This window comes from Anas platyrhynchos, chromosome 2 (genome assembly GCF_047663525.1).
Source record: "Anas platyrhynchos isolate ZD024472 breed Pekin duck chromosome 2, IASCAAS_PekinDuck_T2T, whole genome shotgun sequence".
In the NCBI taxonomy this organism is placed as follows: Eukaryota; Metazoa; Chordata; class Aves; order Anseriformes; family Anatidae; genus Anas; species Anas platyrhynchos.
The window spans coordinates 30,340,425-30,360,150 of record NC_092588.1 but is presented as its reverse complement, the minus strand read 5'-3'; the positions used below and the strand labels follow the sequence as shown (position 1 = coordinate 30,360,150).

Sequence of the window (19,726 nt, the reverse complement as noted above, 5' to 3'; positions counted from 1 at the left end):
TTGTGAGTGTCTCTCTCTAATTTTTATTAGAAAGGGATGTGTGTCTTCCCAAAATTAAAGTTGAATGATTCAAATCTGTCCTTTGGTTTTGTAGCAGCAACAAATGGTTACCTGAATACCTAGCAACATTCTTGATGACAACACTCCTAACACTATGATTGGCTCAAGATCCTGTTTCCACTTAAAATTCAGGAACATACATAATCCCATGAAGCCCTTCTCTGAATACTTTAACACTCTACAGAGTCACACTGGCCTCAGTACTTTTCACAGAATCCACCTCTCATCGGTCAGAGTAAGTCTGCTGTGCACAGAGAAAATGAAGGCCTCCAGTGCCAAAAGGAAGACTAATTGCTAGGAAGAAAGCAGTCAGGGAAGCCTGAGTTGGACTTCAGTAAAAGTACAGAAGAAAAAGTTCTATATAATACCATCCATCACAGAAATCCAGCCCATAAGTAATAATGCTTATGCTTTCATTGCCTAGCTCCAGGTACAGGATCCATGATGGCAATACTTCTCTTTCTCCCTCTGTCTTAGCAGAACAGCTGGTACTAGCATGTGATGATTATTCTTCTCATGAATCCATATCAGAGATGCTTTCCCTGCCAAACCCAGGGGAAATCCAAGTGCAATTCAATTAATGAAAGCAAATGGGGTCACCTATCACCTGCAGCCTGATGGGATCATCTGACAGGACACTGGAAACATCTGTGTACCCCAAAGCATCACAGAGTTAAGATTGTGTAGAGGATAGTGAAATACTTGCCCCCGAGTAGTTCACAGATGGTTGAGAGGATCTTCCTTATTAATGAATTCAGACTTCACAACAACTTGCCTTGACAAAAGTTAACATTTAAAGATTCAAAAAGAGTAGCAAAAGAGGTTGTCTGAAACAATTTAGATAAATTATGTTATTTAATTAATTGCAAGGTCTATTGAGCACAGTCCTATTAAATATAAAACCTGCACATAAAAGGATGAACATTTCTAATGCATCTACTTAAGCAATACCAAAAGTCTGATATAAACTTAATTGTGAAAATCAAATAGTATCAAATTTAGGACCTTGGTGTCTTTCCTCAGTGATATCCACATTCAATTTTACTGTGCTCAAAGAATAGAAATTTAAGAGAAAAAAATCTGAGCACTCCTCTGGGGAGAGTAAAATTTAAGACTATCTGTAACTGTGTCTTTCATCATTTTCAGTTGTGTAAACCAGTTTGATTGTAGCTTTCAGATTTGGCCACACTGCTTTTTTTCAAAGCTTCCCTCACAATATGATGGGAGGATTATGCCCAGCTCTGCTCAGAGGGTGAGCCAGTCTCCATGACAATGATGATGAGTGGTGGCCAGCACGCAGTTCAGTGCTGTTGATGTTCGCATGTCTGCAGCACTCTCACTGGGAGAAGAATCTCCTCTTAACAACTGTTTGTAAAGAGATCTCCAAAAACATATATCTCTGAAATATCCAATATAACAAATTAAAATGGAGCCTTAAATGCACTGAGTAAATGCTGCTGCTACATACATTATAATGGAGAAGTGTTATTAACAAGATGTAGAGCCCTTCAGAGAACATGGATGGACTTTGCTAGCTGGACAGGACAAAGTTTAATGAAGAGAGATCCATGGCTCTTGCAGTTGTGGCATGAAATATTTAGGAAGTTCCAACACAATAATCTTGCTTTATTTAGTTGAGTTCTTGTAACAGTGAGGGTGCTGGCACTTTAGAAATGAGGGGTGGACCATCCCCAACTCCAACACCTTCAGTCTTTACTCTGAGAAAAGAAAAAGATGACTTCTCTTAATAAGTTGTTGGAAAAATCTCCCATCCAGCCAAAGAGACCAAAAACTTCTGTAAATCATCTCTCGCCCTCAGAATAAACTGGTAACACTGCATAACTCTGGTTTCTACCTATTCCCCAAGCTACCTGGGGAGAGACCATGCTACCAGAGCAGCTTGATAACTGAAGACAAATGGGTAAAGAAGAATAATTTGCAGAAGAATTTGCCTAGATTGTTAAAACCAGTGGGAAATGTTGCTTCAGAGAGATTCTGACAAGGAAAGCCAGTTATGCAAAAGCATCAGAATTTTCTAGAGGAAAATTCATTTTCTGTCAAAAAAAGATGCATTTTTCTATCAGGAAAATAAAAATGATGGGTTTCTGATTGCCCACCTGGAGGGACCTTATCCATTACACTCTCTGCTCACAGGAAGAAAGAAAACAGCCAAGAGCAATCCCTCAGGAAGCTGCTATCTACTGCAGACATTGTTGTCCCCCATACAGATATTGATTAAGGCTCTAGGTTTTCTTTCACACTGTCTCACTTACATAAGAGTAGTTTATGTTTAATATTATTATTATTATTTCAGATATTTTCTAGATATATAGGTAACATTTCATAAAACCTTAAAATCCATGCTGACTCAGTACAGTGACACCTTGCAGGAGAACAGCTTTAGGAAATGATGTACTATTACAGAAAACATAACAAATTAGTCTTTACTGTGTGTCATCCAGGGTCTGCTCAAAAGTGTCTAGCTACTGGGCAATGTACAAACTGCATTATTTCCAGCCACATGGATCCACACCTATGTGAAAGTTTAATTTCCATATAAATTGCATGTGAAATGGAATGCTATCCCCAGAGTCTAGGAGGAGGTAGGTAAAAGAAAATGCTAATGAATGGTATCACTTGAGAAAAAATTAAGGAGGGAAATGAAGGAAGACACTGTAGTTTATAAAAATATCCTGGAGATCACTAGACTTCTTTGCAGATCACTCTTCTTTGCGGAATTTCTCTTCTATTCCTACATCAAGGTCGAGATTCTGATCCAAAACTTTACCTTCTTCCAAGAATGATGCCCAATTCCCTGAACATTTATTTTGGCTCCATTGTGCATATTTGAGAGTAGGGTGCTACATAACTTAAAAAAGTGTAGAAGAGTGTAACCTGTTTTCTGTGACTTCTATAACAAAATGATGACATGATTGTTGCAAGGAAAACTACGTCAGCCATGACCTTAAATACTTAGCCTTTGAAACCAAATTAAAAGAAGAAGAAAATAGGTTGTGATGTTTATTCTTTTTAACTCTGTACATACAGGAGAAAAACATAACCCAGTAGAGTCTGAGGAAGATATCATACCCTCATTTCAGATACACAAATATACCTATACCTCTATACCTCTGAGACACTCAAACTTGGTGATCTGAACCCAGAAAGAAAGAATTACAGTGACAGTCCCAGACATTAGTGTATTTGCAATCAAAGCTGCCTCTACAGAAAGAACTGAGACAAATGGCAGAATGAAAGCTGCACAAGGCAAGAGGAACTGGGCATAAGGGAATTAAGAAGTAGCAAATAGCAAACATCTGCAAGAAAACTGCTGATTTGTAGCTGAACAACCTCTCTTATTAAGCCAGATGGTTTGTTAGCAAAAAGCATGAGTATATGCCAAAGCAGTTTTAACTCTGCAGTGACCAACACCTGTACCTGGTGCTTCCAGGAGTTTTGCAGAGATACACAGCATTCTGGAGCTGTCACATAGTTCAATGTTAAGGCTGGCATCATGGCTCTGGATCATGGGTCTCTACTGCCAATTCTAGCCTGCACTTAGCACTGACCTGGATGGACCCTGAGAGATGAGGCAGCAGAATATTTTTAAAGGAATAGCACTTCTGCTGCTTTGTAGCAGCTTCTTTCTGCCCTTTGCTGTTACCCTTCCTTTTATGACCTCTTCCTACCACCCATCACATTCCAGGGCAAAACCATTTTGTGGTTTTGCACATTACCCAATTTGTTTCTTTTTAATTTCATAAGGCACCAGACATTCTCTTTTCATTTGTGCCTTAACCTTTCTCTGTGACACTATTAGCTATGAGCAATACTCTGTTATTCTAGTGTCCAAGGCAGAGACTCTCTTATGTAAGAATATACCACATGCCAAGGACAAATTTCCAGTAGTTCTATATCCACACTCCAGTCTTAACTATGGGTGAGTGATCATGTTTGAAAAACAGGGCCACACAGGCTTGTGCAAATGCTCTATGATATTATTTGTGCACTTACATTACAGCAAGTCCAGAGTGGACAGAGAGATTACTGCCGTCTTTCACATCAACATTGTAGGTTCTCTGTGAAAGGAAAACTCTGAGAATACCTGGGGTTTGTATCTCCAGAACTATCTCTGTAAGACACACGTGATAGCTCACACCATTGTCACTAAAAATGTTTTCTTACCACAGAAATAGCTCAGCCCATGCAGCCCTTCAATGATCCTGGAAAGACATATTTGGTTGTCTTTTTCATGCTTTCTGCCTCATGAGGTTGCCTGCCCAGTCATCTCTGACTCCTTTCCTTCTTGGCCATGGGGGCTTTTATGGGGTCTATACTTTCTCCTTCTCCCAGAGCTCCTCTTTCACTTTGCACTAGAGCTTGCCTTGCCCTTGCTGGAGGGGCTACTTCAGTGGGCAATGATCCCCAAGAGGCTGATGAAAGAAACACTCAGTTCCACTGGAAGTACTATTGAGCATGAATATAGGTTTCCTAATTTCTCACTGCAACTTCTCCCCATGTTCCAAAAAACATGGCAAAGCTCCACTTTGCCAGGCAAAGAAACTGATGTTTGTGCCTTCCCAAGGCCATGTTCAAATGGAGAGAAAAGGAGCTCTAAAGTGAGGGAGGATGGCAGTAATTTATAGTTTCAAGCCTTTATCCAGGATAGTGGGGTACATAGTATCCATCAAAGACAAGTAATTGCTTAGTAGATCCTGAGTCAGGCTTGTTATTTCCCACCAGCTGGCAAGGACACCCTCACAATGGCTGAATATGCTTTCTCCCATACTGAGAGCTTTCTTCATAAGACTAATATTATATTTAAAAGTATACTTACCATTATGTCAATATAATGCAGTTCCTTCACTTTGCTCAAGGTATCTGTCTGAAGTATTAAATGGCTTGGAAATCCAGCACTGTCAGCAGTAATGCTGTTGTCTTTCTTTACTCTGGAAGTGATAATACTGCTTCCAAGAACCAAGATACAAAATGCCCCAAAGTAGCTTAGCCAAACACAAAAACGCATTCATCTGTCTTCATTCTCCATTTGTGGTAGTCTGTCTGCATAACATCTGGACATTATTCCATCATGTGTTTAAATGTCTCTTGCCTAAAAGAAGCCCAAAGGATAAAACTCACTTACAACCTGCACACACTGGCCAGGGGTTGCTCTCAATATTTATTCCTAATCAAATTCCAAATTCTGAAAAAACAAAACAAAACAAAACAAACAAACAAACAAAAAAACTGATCACATGCAGCTAGTCTTCCCATTGTTAGCTGAAAATCAGAGTGCTATTTAAATATGTCACTGTACATTCCAGAGAAATTGAATTCTGAAAAACGACTATATCCACTGAGAAGACAACATTATTAACTCCCAGTGTAGAAAGTCCAGACTTCCTACTGCCTCAACTTCACCCTTCTGGTCAGATAGATATACTAAGGTCTCTTGGTTAAAAATATGAAGACATGGTAAATTAGCAAATTTAGCTCTTCATCAAATATGTGTGAGATTTGGAGTTGCATTTACGTACCTGCAAGCCATCTGGGTTGGGACCCGTCTTTCTCCCAGGATATGGGATTCCTTTGTCATTTCCTATTTGCACATCTCACTCAGCTCTTGTTTTTGAGTAGCAGCTTCCTAGGTTTTGACCTTAATTGAAGGACATTTTTTTATTTTTTTAAGTGTCTTGTGTTAACGGATGCATTTGCTTCATTCTTGACAGGACACATCCCTTAACTTCTGTAACACATAATCTAAAAGCTTTCAGTGTTGTAACATCCTTTGATTTCCTGTTTACACTTCCTCTGATATATTGTGTGATTAACTGCAGCTCAGGTTTACAGAGATAAAGTCTTAGTTAAAGGCCTTGTTTTTTCTCTCTCACCATGCAAAACTATTTCTTGCATTTGTGACTCAACCAGGCTTCTATTTCAAAGTATTTCACATGGATCCTTGTCATCTTTCAAATAGTTTGGGCTACAGACTTGCCTCAGATACTTGAACTTTGTTGGAATTCTGTCCCTTGTTCTTTGACTGGTTTGATTTAATAGTATCAGTAAATCATAGACCTTGTTCAGCCAAGGCAACCTGGAAATTTCCCTTCTTTCTCCTCACTCCAGTCTTAAGATGTAAATATACTTGTTGGCTGCAGGCCATACAACCTTGCCGCTGCCTCCTAAGCAAAGAGGGGGATGTTAATAAATGACCTAATGGTTATTGTCCAATTAAGAATTGCTTTGTCATGTCCTCTGATATCTGACTGAAACACCTGCCTGCTCATCAGTCTGTGCATGATGGGTTGACATTCTTGGCACATAAAGACCCAGATGTTCTTCAGAATCACAGACACCTCTTTTATTAGGCATGATACACAGTTAGTGCATCAATCAGTAAACATTTCTTTGTGCAATCAAACTCAGAAAATCACTTAGTTTTGTTATTCATATTTTGGGATAGCACACAGCATAATTTATCATCACCTGCCTTCATTGTCACATATCTGACAACTGATTCACAGCTTTGAACACCTCAATACACACCTAAAGATAATCACTGGTAGCTGTCTTGTTAGTGCTTCCCTGGCATCTCAAGCATGTTTATTCATGGGCCTCTGCCTGCCTTCCAATCACTTTGGCCCTGTTCTCATGCCAGTAGATCTGAGTCTGTGTTATCACCTGTATTTCTCATTGTCATTATAGAATAATCATTTGTATTTCCATTCATTTTCACTAAACTTTGATCAAAACTGAAGTCACTGTCTAGAGCTGTCATAGCTTTCCAGTATCAACTTTTTCGAAGCCATTATACAGACTGTCTTCTCTATTGTGAATAACAGAAAAAAAAGAGAAAAGAAAAAAAAAATAAAACATCACACCACTATGGAAGAGCAACTGTCTTTCTGTGCACTCCTTCATGACTATGATATTTTGACCACATCTGTATAATTTTGGTTCCTTTGCCCTCTTTTTCTGAGGAGCAGCACCAGTTCCCATCAGTGCTTCAGCTCCTCCAACATACTCTCCATTAGTGTCTTGACACAATCTCACATCATAGCTTTTCATTTCTGCTTCACTGAAGTCAAAAGCTGAAGTTGCTAGCTCTGTCCTGCTACTTGATCATCAGGGAACAGAGCCAGGAGAGTAATTTCTCTTTAAAATGCCATGACTACTAGAGTGGGTTTTTTCTGTCATCATATTTAGAAGTATAGAACACCTGATGCAGCACAGCAGCTGGCCACAACAGAAGTACTTTAAGACTAAAGAAGCAAGGGAGATTGATGTAATCATCTAGTCATACCTTAAGGCTCATGTTGCATTTTTAACCTTTGACTCTCTTGGACATACATGGAAAGAAAAAAAAAAAAAAAAGAAAGAAAAAAAGAAAACCACTTTATATTATGTATTTTGATATATATTTTTTCTTAGGAAAGGATGGCACTAGGAAAAAAATATGCACTAGGAATCTACAGTCTTACATCTGCTCAATCAACATTAGCAAAGACAATTCATCTATAGAGATAACATACAGTTACTTCCTCTATTTTAATTAACTATTTACAACCACTTAATAATTCAACAAAATTAATTAAAATTTTTTGTATCACAACAAAGACAAATTCAATTGATTGAGAAACTCACCATGACACAAGAAGATCTTACAATAGCAAATGGAGAGTTTAAGTAGTGAGTACCTAAGTATGCAGAACTAGGTATAGCTTGGTCAACACTATGTTTATCAACAGTACCCATTGGAACACAGAGCTGAGATCCTGCCAGGTCTATTACATACGTATCTGTGAACTTGATTTCATTGTGTATGACAAATATTTTCGGTAAAGTATCCTTCACAAATACCTCTAATGTATTTCAACAGCACAATACAGCAATAAAGACTACTTACAGGTAGAAGGTAATTTAGACATATGTAGCATTTACATTATACTGTGTAGTCAGACTATAACTGTAACTCTCAACTAGGATGCTAACATCCCTGATGCATTGATTGTACGCAGTGGAATAGAATAAACTGGAAAATGCCATTCATGTGCAGACGGGTGGAAATTGGCCCCTTGCAACTACTAGCTGAACTCTACATATAAATACCCTCTCTGTTGTGTTTCCAATTGCTAACTTGCCATATTTGAGTAGGTCACAAAAACATACATGTCAAAACTCAGAGGATTTAATAACCAAACCCACTAGCCTTTCAGCAGCTATTCTCTATAGCAGGGCAACTTCTATTGGAAATTCAAGCACACATGCAGAAGACCTTTTTCAGTCTCTATCTGCAAGAATAATTTTTTTCTGATAGCAGAAGTTGAGGCAACATTAAACTTTGCAAAGGATCACCTTCAGATGTAAAACTGGTTTTGTTCTTTAAACTATCTTAGAGTGAAAAACCAAAGACTCAAAGACTGGAGTCAATAACAATAAAATTCCGTAGAATAAATAAGGACATCGCTTTCTCTTTAAATCTGCTGACAAGTCTAAGCAAATCACATCCCTTTTCAGTTTCACAGATAAGCAAAACTAGCAAATCCATCTGAAAACAGCACTTGATTCGAAAGTAGCTGGGCAACTCTCACTGGTGCTGAGCCAGGTAAAATCCAAGTTCCTGAAATGATTTGTCACTGAACTGCAAGATCTGTCCTTTTGTCTGATAAAACCAACAAGAATGACAAACAATACCTCTACTGACATAACAAACACATATCACACCATGTTTTAGAGAGGAAGCAACATGCATATTTAGTATGTCTATCATATAATATATGCTTTTACCTATCTTTTTAAAAACATGTGTGAGGTAGAAATGGGATCATTAGCATTGGTGAAACACTGGAGCAATACAAAAGGTCAAGATATTACTGCCCAGTATTCTTCAAATCCATTCTCTTTCTTCAAGACACTTAATAGGAATTTCAGCCATATTACCAAGTTCAAAGGACACTTCGCTATATGGTTCATCAAGTTTTCTTTTCCATCAGACATCTTTCCATTTTTATTATAGCCTGGAGCATTGTATGAGGGTGAAATGACAGATGGTTTCACAGAATTATTTATGTTTCGATTGTGTGTTCTATAACCCACAAAACCAATTATGCTTTATCAAGATTTTTATATTTTGCACACAGAATTCAGAATAACTTCCTTGAACTTTGCCTTAGTATTCAAATTTCATTCCTCTTATTGTTGAACTGCCAGTGTTTGTCTGAGAATGGCTGTAAGAGAGTTGGTTTGGTGAGACATGTCTTTGCACCTGTACTCAGTTCACAGTAAAATATATATATATATGTATATATATATATATATATATATCTTGCTCAATTTTACCTGCCTTGGAAAGACTTTTCTCATTACAATGTATTTCCTAGTTTGTTAAGGAAAATATGTTTGATTGTCAGGTTTTTAACATTTTTTAAATTTTCTGTGATATCAATGTTGTTCTTTCAAGTTTGTCAAAAATTTTCACTTAGAATGATTTTATATATGAGAAAAAAACTAGAGGTGATAGGTTAAAAATATCCTAAGTTATTTACACATAAAGCAAAGCAAAGATGTTAAGAATGTGTTATTAAATAAATAAATAAATGAAATGAAATGAGATGAAATGAAATGTTTAAACACTACTGTTTTCAAGAAAAAGACATGACATATCAATAATCCTGCCTTCTAGCCTAGGTTTTAGTGATTCTTTCATGTGTGGTTTTAGTCAAGGTGCCTGTGCCCGGTGGTGTGGAATTATTCCATTTGGGTGCATTTGCAACACTCAGCAGTTCATTTGTTCTTTGTAAAGTGTTATGAGACCTAAATGTTGGTATTTGTGAAAATGGGCAAGAGCTAATAAACCCTAATCAGTAGGCAAGACTGACTGAATTCTAAATTCTACAACAAGTCCCCAGGGACAATCAAACATCTGAAGTGTTACAATGAGTAACATGTCCCTTTCATTCAGGGTCCTCAGGTCTACATCATGTTCTACAGACAGTTTTGCTCCAAGATCAAGAACAAAATTTTCATTTACAGATTTAAGGTTAAATGGACATTAAATAAAAAGCAAAATTCATCAGTGGAGCTAGCACTGGATCTCCAGTTTGCTTTTAACCAGGTAAATTTCCTAAGACCAGAGAACCTAATTTGTTCTGGAAACTCAGAAACAGACCAGCAGTTTTATGAGGACCACCAACCACTTTGGATGTAGCTGCTGAGTGTCCCTTTAGCCTATCAGTTATGTTTATAAATCATGTTCTGACTATTTCAGAAAACTAAGGAAAAAAAAGAATAAGAGTAAGATCCATAAAGGTACTTGAAAGCTTGGTTTCCTCTTTTCTAAAATGTGTCTAGTAATCTATACTATGTACTAATGCACTGTTGTGTCAGTGCTAGCTATATTATTTTCTTGCTCATGCCACTTACCAATGCACTGTTTTATGTGGTACATTGCCTATTTTGATATATTTCTCTGTAGAAACTGACTCATTAGCCATGCATATATACAGAAATCCAGAAACACTCTTGAAAGGATTTTGGTTCTTTGATTTCTTCAAATACTCCCTTCAAAAGAAAATTACATTTTTTCCCCTCCACTCATCCAATCCTCTAAACGTTAAGTTATATATAATGTTTCCCACAGGGGATGAGGCATTAATTGGTATTCAGAGGCTCCTAAAGCTGTTTCTAAGAGAGGTGTTGATGGTAAAGTGGAGCTTTCTTGTCTCAGCCTCATATGTACGTACATTTATGTGCATGTGTACTGGGTTTACATGGCAAGTTTTTGGTAGTGGGGAAGGCTACAGGGGTGGTCTTTGAAAAAAGGTCATGAGCTGCCCCATCTTAGATAAAAGCCAGCTCCAGCTGGCTCTGATGGACTCACTGCTGGCCAAAGCTGAGCTATTGAGCAACACTGGTTGTGCCTCTGTGACAACATATTTCAGAAAGGTCAAAAAAAGCTGCACAGCAGCTGCAAGTGAAGAGTGAGAAAATATGAGAAAAAGAGAGAACCCTGCAGATTTTGAAGTCTCTGAGGAAGGAGGGGAGTGATGTGCTCCAGGAGCCAGAGCAGAAGTCCCCCTACAGCCTGTGGAGAGCAGGCCCGTGGTAGAACAGGCTGTCCCCCTGCAGTCAGAGCAGATCTACACACTGCATGCAGCCTGTGGAAGAGCCCACAGTGAAGCTAAAGGATGTGGTCTGGAAGAGGTTGCAGCCCAAGGAGAGCCCCACATGGGAGCAAGTTCCTGGCAGGAACTGCAGCTCACAGAGAGGAGACCACACTGGAGCAGGTTTTCTGGCAGGAGCTGCAGCCTGTGGGGGACCTACACTGGAGTAGTCCATTCTTGAATGACGGTGCCTCATGTAAAGAACCCATGCTGGAGCAGGTCTTGGAGAACTGCACCCTTTGGGAAGGACCCACATTGTCAGTTCATGATGTATCCCATGGGACCCCTGTCTAGAGCAGGGGAAGAGTTTGAGGCAGAAGGATCAGCAGAAAGTGTTATGGACTGACCACAACCCCCACTCCCCATCCCACTGTGCCATTCAGAGGGGAGGAGATAGAAGAGTCAGGAGTGAAGCTGAACATGGGAAGAAGTGGGGTAGGGAGAGGTGACTTAAAATCTGCTTTTGTTTCTCTCCATCCAACTCTTTTCTGAATCAGCAATAAATTAAATTATATTTTTGCTGAAGTCAAGTCTATTTTGCCCATGATGGTAACTGATAAGCAATCTCCCCCGCCCTGTTGGGGATGGGGAGTGAGAGAATGGCTGTGTGGGGGTCTGGTAGCTAGCCAAGGCTAGCCAAGGCTAACCCAACACAATATGCATGTACATATCCATGCATATGTATATGTACAGAAGGAGAAAAAGAACATCCTATTTCATTAACAGTATGAAAATATAAAAGGGTAAGCACTTTCCTCTACATCTGGCTTTCACTTAAGAGCTGCAGCCTAAAGGGGCTATACCACCCCATAAGGTTTTGCATTGTGGATAATATCTTTCCTGGGCAGTACTGCCAGCACAGGTGTCCCAACCCAAAACCTACTCTTTTGTTATCCATTTCTGGAACCTCCTTCCACAGGAGTTTCCCTCATCCTTGAAGAGTTTGTGACATGCAGGTGTTTTTCTACTATTGTTCACTTAACCAAAATGTTTAGAAAAAATGTGATCTAACTGACATGATGGTCCTAAAGTAATGGGGTATACAGCAAGGCAAAATCAGATTTCCAACTCTTTATGCTCAAAATGTCTAAACCTCGTCTCTGACCTGGCAGTTTACATGACTGCATCAGTGATGAAGCCAACATCTGGAGAAGTGGAAGGGCTTTTACTTCTCAGGAAGAATTGAGAGGGCTGCAGTCTCCCCACCCTCCCATGGGCTGTCAGCATCCACCGATACAGCTCCCAGCTGGCGGCTGAGTCATTGCAAGACAGACATTGCCAGCTCCCAGAGAAAATGAAGACAGTGCTGGACAGAGGGCTAACTCTGCCCATTTACATTACAAGCATCAGAAAACATGTGCATCAAAACAACTTTAAGTCCAAAGATTAAATGAAAGATTAGGCTCTGGAGATAATAAATTGCTCCAACAAACATAAGAGCAATTGTTTCACAAAGCCAAAGATCATGTTTAGACAACATCAGTCAGTCAGGAATGGATTTGGGCTACTTTTTTATCCAAAGCAAGTGTGCTGCCCACATGCTCTTCTTTTCAGACACAGAAAGCTGCCATGATGCTAAAGGAGGGCATCCACCCAGAACAGTAATCACAGCCTGCTGGAAATGTGCTCCTGAATGCATCACCACCAGCTGGCACCCCTGGGACTGTGTCAGCAGCACGCCCTGTACAGCAGGTCTGATGGGCTGCAGTACCTCAGATGTCCCTAAGACACTTACCGTCAGACAAAGATGCTTTTTCAGGGAGTTACTCGGCTTTGGGAATCCTTTGAGCCTCAATAGTTTCTTAAAAGCTGGAATTTGAGTAGTCATCACACACCATGGTGGCAAAGGTTAGTCAACCAGCAGTACAAAAATAAATACATTTCAGTAAGTTAACACACATACAGACTCATCAGTCTGTAAATAGAAGACACCCAGCCAAAGTAACTGGAGATATATCAGAGATTTATCTCTGGTCCTATAATATCACCCTGATAGCCACACTGCTTCATAGCTTTATTTATAGGAAATACTTCATAACATTACAGGAATTTTCAGTTTCTGATGTTATAATTCAATTCTCCCTCATTTTGTCTTATTTTTCAAGCAACACTTCTGGGAAGGATAAGAAATAGAGGTATGTTAAATTATTACAGGCATTCTTACAGGAAAAAATGCCTATATAATTTCTGTATTCATAAATTAATAATTAATAATAAGGTTTTTAAGCATTCAGGTGCAGTCTGCTCCTCTCAGATTTCTAGCACTAATAGTATGTCACACTGCAGCACCAGCATAATCATATAATTTACCAAAACAGTGTTGTCAGTTTAAACAAAACCAACTTTTTAGCACCAGTTTTAGAGTTTGCCACAGGTTTCTAGTTCTCAGCTGAACTGATCTGCAGGAATCTGTCCAAAATCCTGGCATTCTCTGATGAAATTACTAAAACATTCCATTTCAATTTTAACAATAATTTCCCACTATGCAGAGGAGTGTCAAAAGGGTGTGGATAATCAGATCAAGAGTTGCAGAATATTTGGATTTGTGAAGACTTCCAAAATACTGATCTTTCATCCAAATTTCTGAAATTTTAGCATCTCCTATAAGGCAGGATTTCCGTGTTTCAACAATTCTACTGACTTGACATTTCTCAGATACTGCCGCCTCATGTAGTATGTAGTCTCTGTGTTATATCATGCATTGGGCCCTAAAGAGTGTAATGTCTTTAAAACCATTTGCAAAACATCATTGCTCCTGTAAGATTTATTTAGAATGTTCCTTGTCAAAATTTAGTACTTCTACAAGCAGCTATGTGACATAGCATATTAGAGGCTAGAAGTAATGATGTTATATGGGATTTTCTATCTGATGTTATATGGGATCTTCTATCTGAGAATAGTAATAAAAGACTAGTAACACAATTATAGAAAAAAAAAGTCTTTTGGGGGTGTTTATCATTATGATACTGTGAATCATCTTCACAGGAAAATAGGGCTATTTTCCATTTTACTGATTAAATAAAGCATTACAGCATGTAGGCATTCTGTTCAGAATCAAGTATAAGCTTAAACTATTTAAGATCCCAAAAGGCCTGAATTCAGATAAAATAATAATAATAATGCCATGACCTCAACAGAAATGTCTATGAATCGTACTTCTGGGTAAATTTGCTGGAGCTGACAGGTTAAATTTCCTGCTTTGTGGCATAAGGCAGCAGAGGAATCCTTCTAACAGAGACATTCAGAAAAATTGTGCAGATGGAAACTGATGGTGCTTACTTGTTACCTTTCCGCTGTGCCTCTCCAAGTGTAAGTAGGAATGTAACCAGGGAGCTGGGAGACAGCATAGCACAGAAATTAATTGCAAATTGCTTTCACGTACCATCGGTTTTGTGCCTTCTCACAACATCAGTGTGAAACCTGGACACACATCAGTAGATCTCAGGTCCTGCATTCAGGCTTTTCTGGTAATAGACCATGACGTTACATTACATTAAGAATATTAGGAGCATTTTTCTTCTCTCTCTCCCTCTCCCTCTTTCTCTCTCTCCTTCTCTCTCTCTCTCTCTTTTTTTTTTTTTTTTTTAATTTACATTTTTGTTAAGTGAGAATACAGGAGCACTTCAAGCTGACCTAAAAAGACGGGGTTAATGAAAATCATGCAGACGGTGACTGTCAGAAGAATGGGTTGAGGATTTGTATGTATCATAGTAGAGACACTGCATACATTTCCATAGCAGTAAGCGATGAATAATAGAATGCACAACTTTTATGATTTTATCATGTCATCATCTCCAATTTAATATTCTTTTTGGTCCATTTTCTTTTCCTTGTCCACTGTGTTCCTTCCATCATTACTTAGTTCAAATGATGAGCCCTTCTCTACCTTTGGGAATTGTATTTATACTTTTTTCCCTTCATGATGCAAAATAGAAATATGCATATAAAGAAGTAATCCCAGAGGTGATTAAAGTCATTCATATGTAAAGTAAATGGGGTAATATCTGGGGAGGACTACTAAGAGCATCTCTGATTCTCACTGTTCAAGAACCTTGTTTTTTTTTTTTTCCACCATTGTGTCCCCAGAAAGTAAACTCACATGTGCCAGAATAAATGAAAATAAATAAATAAATAAATAAAATAAAAAGAAAGCCTATTTGGTCAGTCAGTCTTGGAAATTTGTTCTCCTTTGGGGATGGCAGTAATTTGTGTTTTGTTGTTTACCAGGCAGATGGACAATGCTTGAGACAACTTGATTCCATAGCTGCTGAGTGTTAGCAGAAGTGCTATTAAGCCTGATCCTTCCACAATGACCCTTTCAAAAAATTTTGCCTTTCCTTTCACAGCAAATGAGATCAAGCTTTACACTTGAGGTTAGTAATGCTCTTTTGCAATGAGAAATATGGAGTTAGTGCATATACCAAGTGTTCTTCCAAATTATTGCAATTGCTTTCCTCTGATAGACTATAAAGCTGGGAGAATTACTTTTTCCCTCTTTTTACCATATTAGGAGATATATGAGACAACGAAGAAATAAGTCACAGTGTTTTTAATGCATATTTTTTGTGTATATTTTTACCTCTAAAGTAATGTAGAAAACACCTGGGAACTGAGGGAGTTTTACAGAATGGAGAATTCTTGTTCTTAGAATGAGAAGAAAACAAAAAAGATTGGTTGATCTGTTTAGAGTTTGATTGAAAGTGGAAGTCATTCTGTTTTCCTGATAACTGCCTGTCAGTTTTTGCCAGTTCTCTACCAACAGCCATTGCAGAAAATGTATCCCAAACTCTGATATTCATTACCTTTCTTTTTTTTCATTCATTACCTTTTCTTTTGCCCTACAGGAAAAATTAATGATCCCAACTTTGGGGTGTAGTCACTTAAAACTGTACCTACAATAGTGTGATAATATTATCCCAGTCTACCATAGCACTAAGTGAAATTAAACACACACACTCAATTAACAAATATAGAGTAAAACTAATGTCTGCATACCCAACACTCATCTACATTTAAAAAAATAATAATAATCACAGAATGGGCAGGATTAGAAGGGACTTCTGAAGATCATCTAGCCCAATCCTGCATCATGCAGGATCACCCAGAGCACATTGCGCAGGATGGCATACCGGAAGGTTTTGAACATCTCCAGAGAAGGAAACTCCACAACCTCTCAGCCTGTTCTGGGCAGCCTGTTCCAGTACTCTGTCACCCTCGCAGTAAAGAAGTATCCCCTCATATTCATATTAATTTCATATTCATATTAATTTTCTAACTGCAAAAAATATCTTGTTGCCTGTCTGTCTCCAGCAAGGATCACCTAAGAGTCAATAATACTGAATTATTAAACACCCAACCCTAACACCTGCTAATCTCTTAGCAGGATTCAGAGACTTGGTGTTCCTCTTTTGGCTTTACCTATGGAGTTCTTCCCAAGATATTTTCTTTGGAGTTTACCTACTGGAGCAGATCAAGGTAAACATTAAAGATTTTGAGTTAGAGGAAAGCTAAAAACAACAAAGCTAAAGATAGCCTTACTGGATGGTTTCCAGTGACCTTCAGATGCCAGCTCAGTCTTCATTAACTTATTCTACCTCTTATTTTATTCTAAATACGTTAGAATACCGGTGTTGTGAACTGATGAACAAGCTATATTGAGACTAATTTATTTTAAATGAATCAAGCTTTTAATTTTGACAGCCTTCAGCAGAGGTTTAAACACTTATGACAGGTGCCAATTACAACAATAGTTGGGACTAAAGAGTAAAGAAAGAAAAAATGGTAGAAAGAGAAAAGATTAATATAGATTTTTAAGAGGGACACTGAAATGATTTGCCTACTGAACTTTCATCTTAACACATTAACTTTGCTCAACCTTTCTGAAATGGATGATTTAGATATGTCAAAACAATATTTTTTTCAGCATTTAAAAAGAATAAAAGGAACAAAAAACTAAATCATTTGATGAAATGTTTATTTGACCTGCTTTGTTATATATATATTTTTAGTCAAAAACATCCTTAAAATTTTGTCAGTTATGCATGACTTGAAATTACCTGTTCTTTCCCACGCTCGTCCAATTTTTAACTCAACTGAATTTAAACAAACAAATAAACAACAATAACATAATTGCTTACACACATGTGAAATCATAGAATCATTTAGGATGGAAAAGGCCTTCAAGATCAAGTCCAACCACCAACCTGACCTACTGAGTCCCATCACTAAACCATGTCCCTTAGTACCACATATGTCCACACATCTATTAAGTACCTCCAGGGATGAGGACTACACCACTTCCTTGGGCAGCCAGTCCAAAGTCTCCTTCCATGAAGAAATTCTTCCTCATATCCAATCTACACCTCCCCTGGTGCAACTGGAGGCTGTTTCCTCATATCCTATCACTTGTCATCTGAGAAGAGAGACCAACTCCTGCTGCAGCCTCCCTTCAGGTGGTTGTAGAGAGCTGTAGAGAGCATGTTAAAATTCTCAAAAAGCCAGGAGGCATAGCTCACACATTTTGAGGCATCGATAAAAGGCAGGCAGCAATTTGCCTATATTACCCAGGGGTGAAAGCCCTTCTCCATATAAGAATGGGAAGCACAATCTTTCTCCAGCTTCTGCTGGCTGGCTGGATCCTGACCTTTTCCTTCTTGATTTGTCAGTATATGCCTCTCACCTCCACAATTCAGCTCATTCTCTCTTACACAGTATCCATTTCCACTGCTCAAGGTTTGAGGCAGGAGAGGAGGCAAGGCGAATAAGGATTGCCATCCAGCATTCCTTAATGTACTGCTGAATAAAGAAGTGGCTGACCTTGCATTTCTATGTAATTAATTATATGAAAAAGTGAAATCTGATGAAAAGAAAACACACAAAGAAATCTGTAGTAGTTAAAACTCCATTTATGTTTTGTTTTGTTTTGTTTTTCCTAGATTAAGTAATAATATAAGCAGAAAGTTGAGTATAATATGGTGGAGATTCATTTTTTTCAAATTTAAAAATTCTCATTTGGATTGGATTTTCACCCCAGATGAACAATGTGGCCAATGAACATATACCAACAGTTTTAATCTCAGTTTATATAATTTGACATCTTGACATTTAGTAACTCAGAAACATTAATAAAAAGAGACATAGATCCTGTAAAAATGAGCCTTACTAATACCAGTATGTGCATTTACTGCCAGTTTTTTCCCTGACAGTATGGCAGGGTGGAAGGCATGTAAGAAAAATGATCTAAATTCACACAGTACTGCACCCCCACTAACAGGCTTTGCCAAGTACTGGGGCTTTCTGCAATTCACTTTATCCAGTCCAGCCCCTGGTGAGAAATGCTATTGGGAACAACAGCCTCTATGACAGGAGGCAGTATAGCTCAGAAAATGCACTTAATTGAATAAATATCTATCTGTATGCCTTGAAGGTTTCTATATTCTCCCATGCAAATGAGGAGGACACAGGAAAAAAACAAACAAACAAACAAAAATCAACAGGGATTGAGAGTAACAAGGAATTGGTCAGAAGTAATGGTGGCAATAAGGAAATATTGAGGAAAAAATTCCCCTGTGCCATATACCCTTTCTGTAAAATGTGTTTTCTGGAAGTGATTGTAGATCTGAAATGGTACACCTATTTTAGAGTTTCAGTTCCAGAGAGCTTCTAATAGAAAATTTACATTATCCTTACCTACCTCACTTTCACTTGCACCATAGACTGGTTTTGCAGCTGACATTCTGAACCTGAACTGAAAAGAATTTTAATTTAATTATTTCTGGATGAAGCTAAGCAGGAAGTTATGCTCCATAAGAGCACCTGAACCAAAATAATTATTGTTCTGCTCTCAGAAACATAATTTCAGTGCTTGCAACCAGAAGAACTAGTCCAAAGTAAAAAATCCTGAAATGCATTCCATGTGGACATCAGGAGCATTTCACTGCACAGACCCTGCTCCCTCTGGACCACAGTACTGGCTAATGCAGGCATGTTAGCTAGTGTTGCAAGGGAAGCAGAAAGCTTTAGAGTCCCTCAGGTGCTTCATGTAAGTGTCTGAGCCATCTTGCAATCAGATTTCAAAGTCACTGAATATGCATTACAATGAATTCAATCGATCTATATTGTATACAGAATTGCAACTGCAAAGTATTCTACAGACAATTTCTGTAAGTAATTTTTATGGCAAGTTCCATTATAACTGCAAATAGAAACTTGCTCTTAATGTTTTCATAGCAGTCTCCCACTTGCGCTGTTATCATGACATATGTTTTCTGTCTTGAAGTACTGAGGACAGCATAGCACAGATGGGATGGGTGATTTAAAATTATTTAGGAAATGGATCCTATTAGCAAATGGTTGACATGTTAAAAATTAGGAGAAAGGGTGACAAGATTATTTTACGAAAAGGATGCACAGGAAGATGGATTACTTCTAATGAGATTTATTTTCTTTTTTTTTCTTTGCTTAGAGATGACATTTAAAAGAACATTAAAAATAAGACGATCAAA

General features: G+C 38.2%; 1 long non-coding RNA gene across 1 annotated transcript in view; it reads right to left on the bottom strand.

Annotated features, from left to right (window-relative positions):
- Positions 1–19,726, bottom strand: part of LOC140001852 (uncharacterized) — a 222,983-nt gene that overhangs the window by 181,929 nt on the left and 21,328 nt on the right. The gene's annotated exons all lie outside the window — the stretch shown is intronic.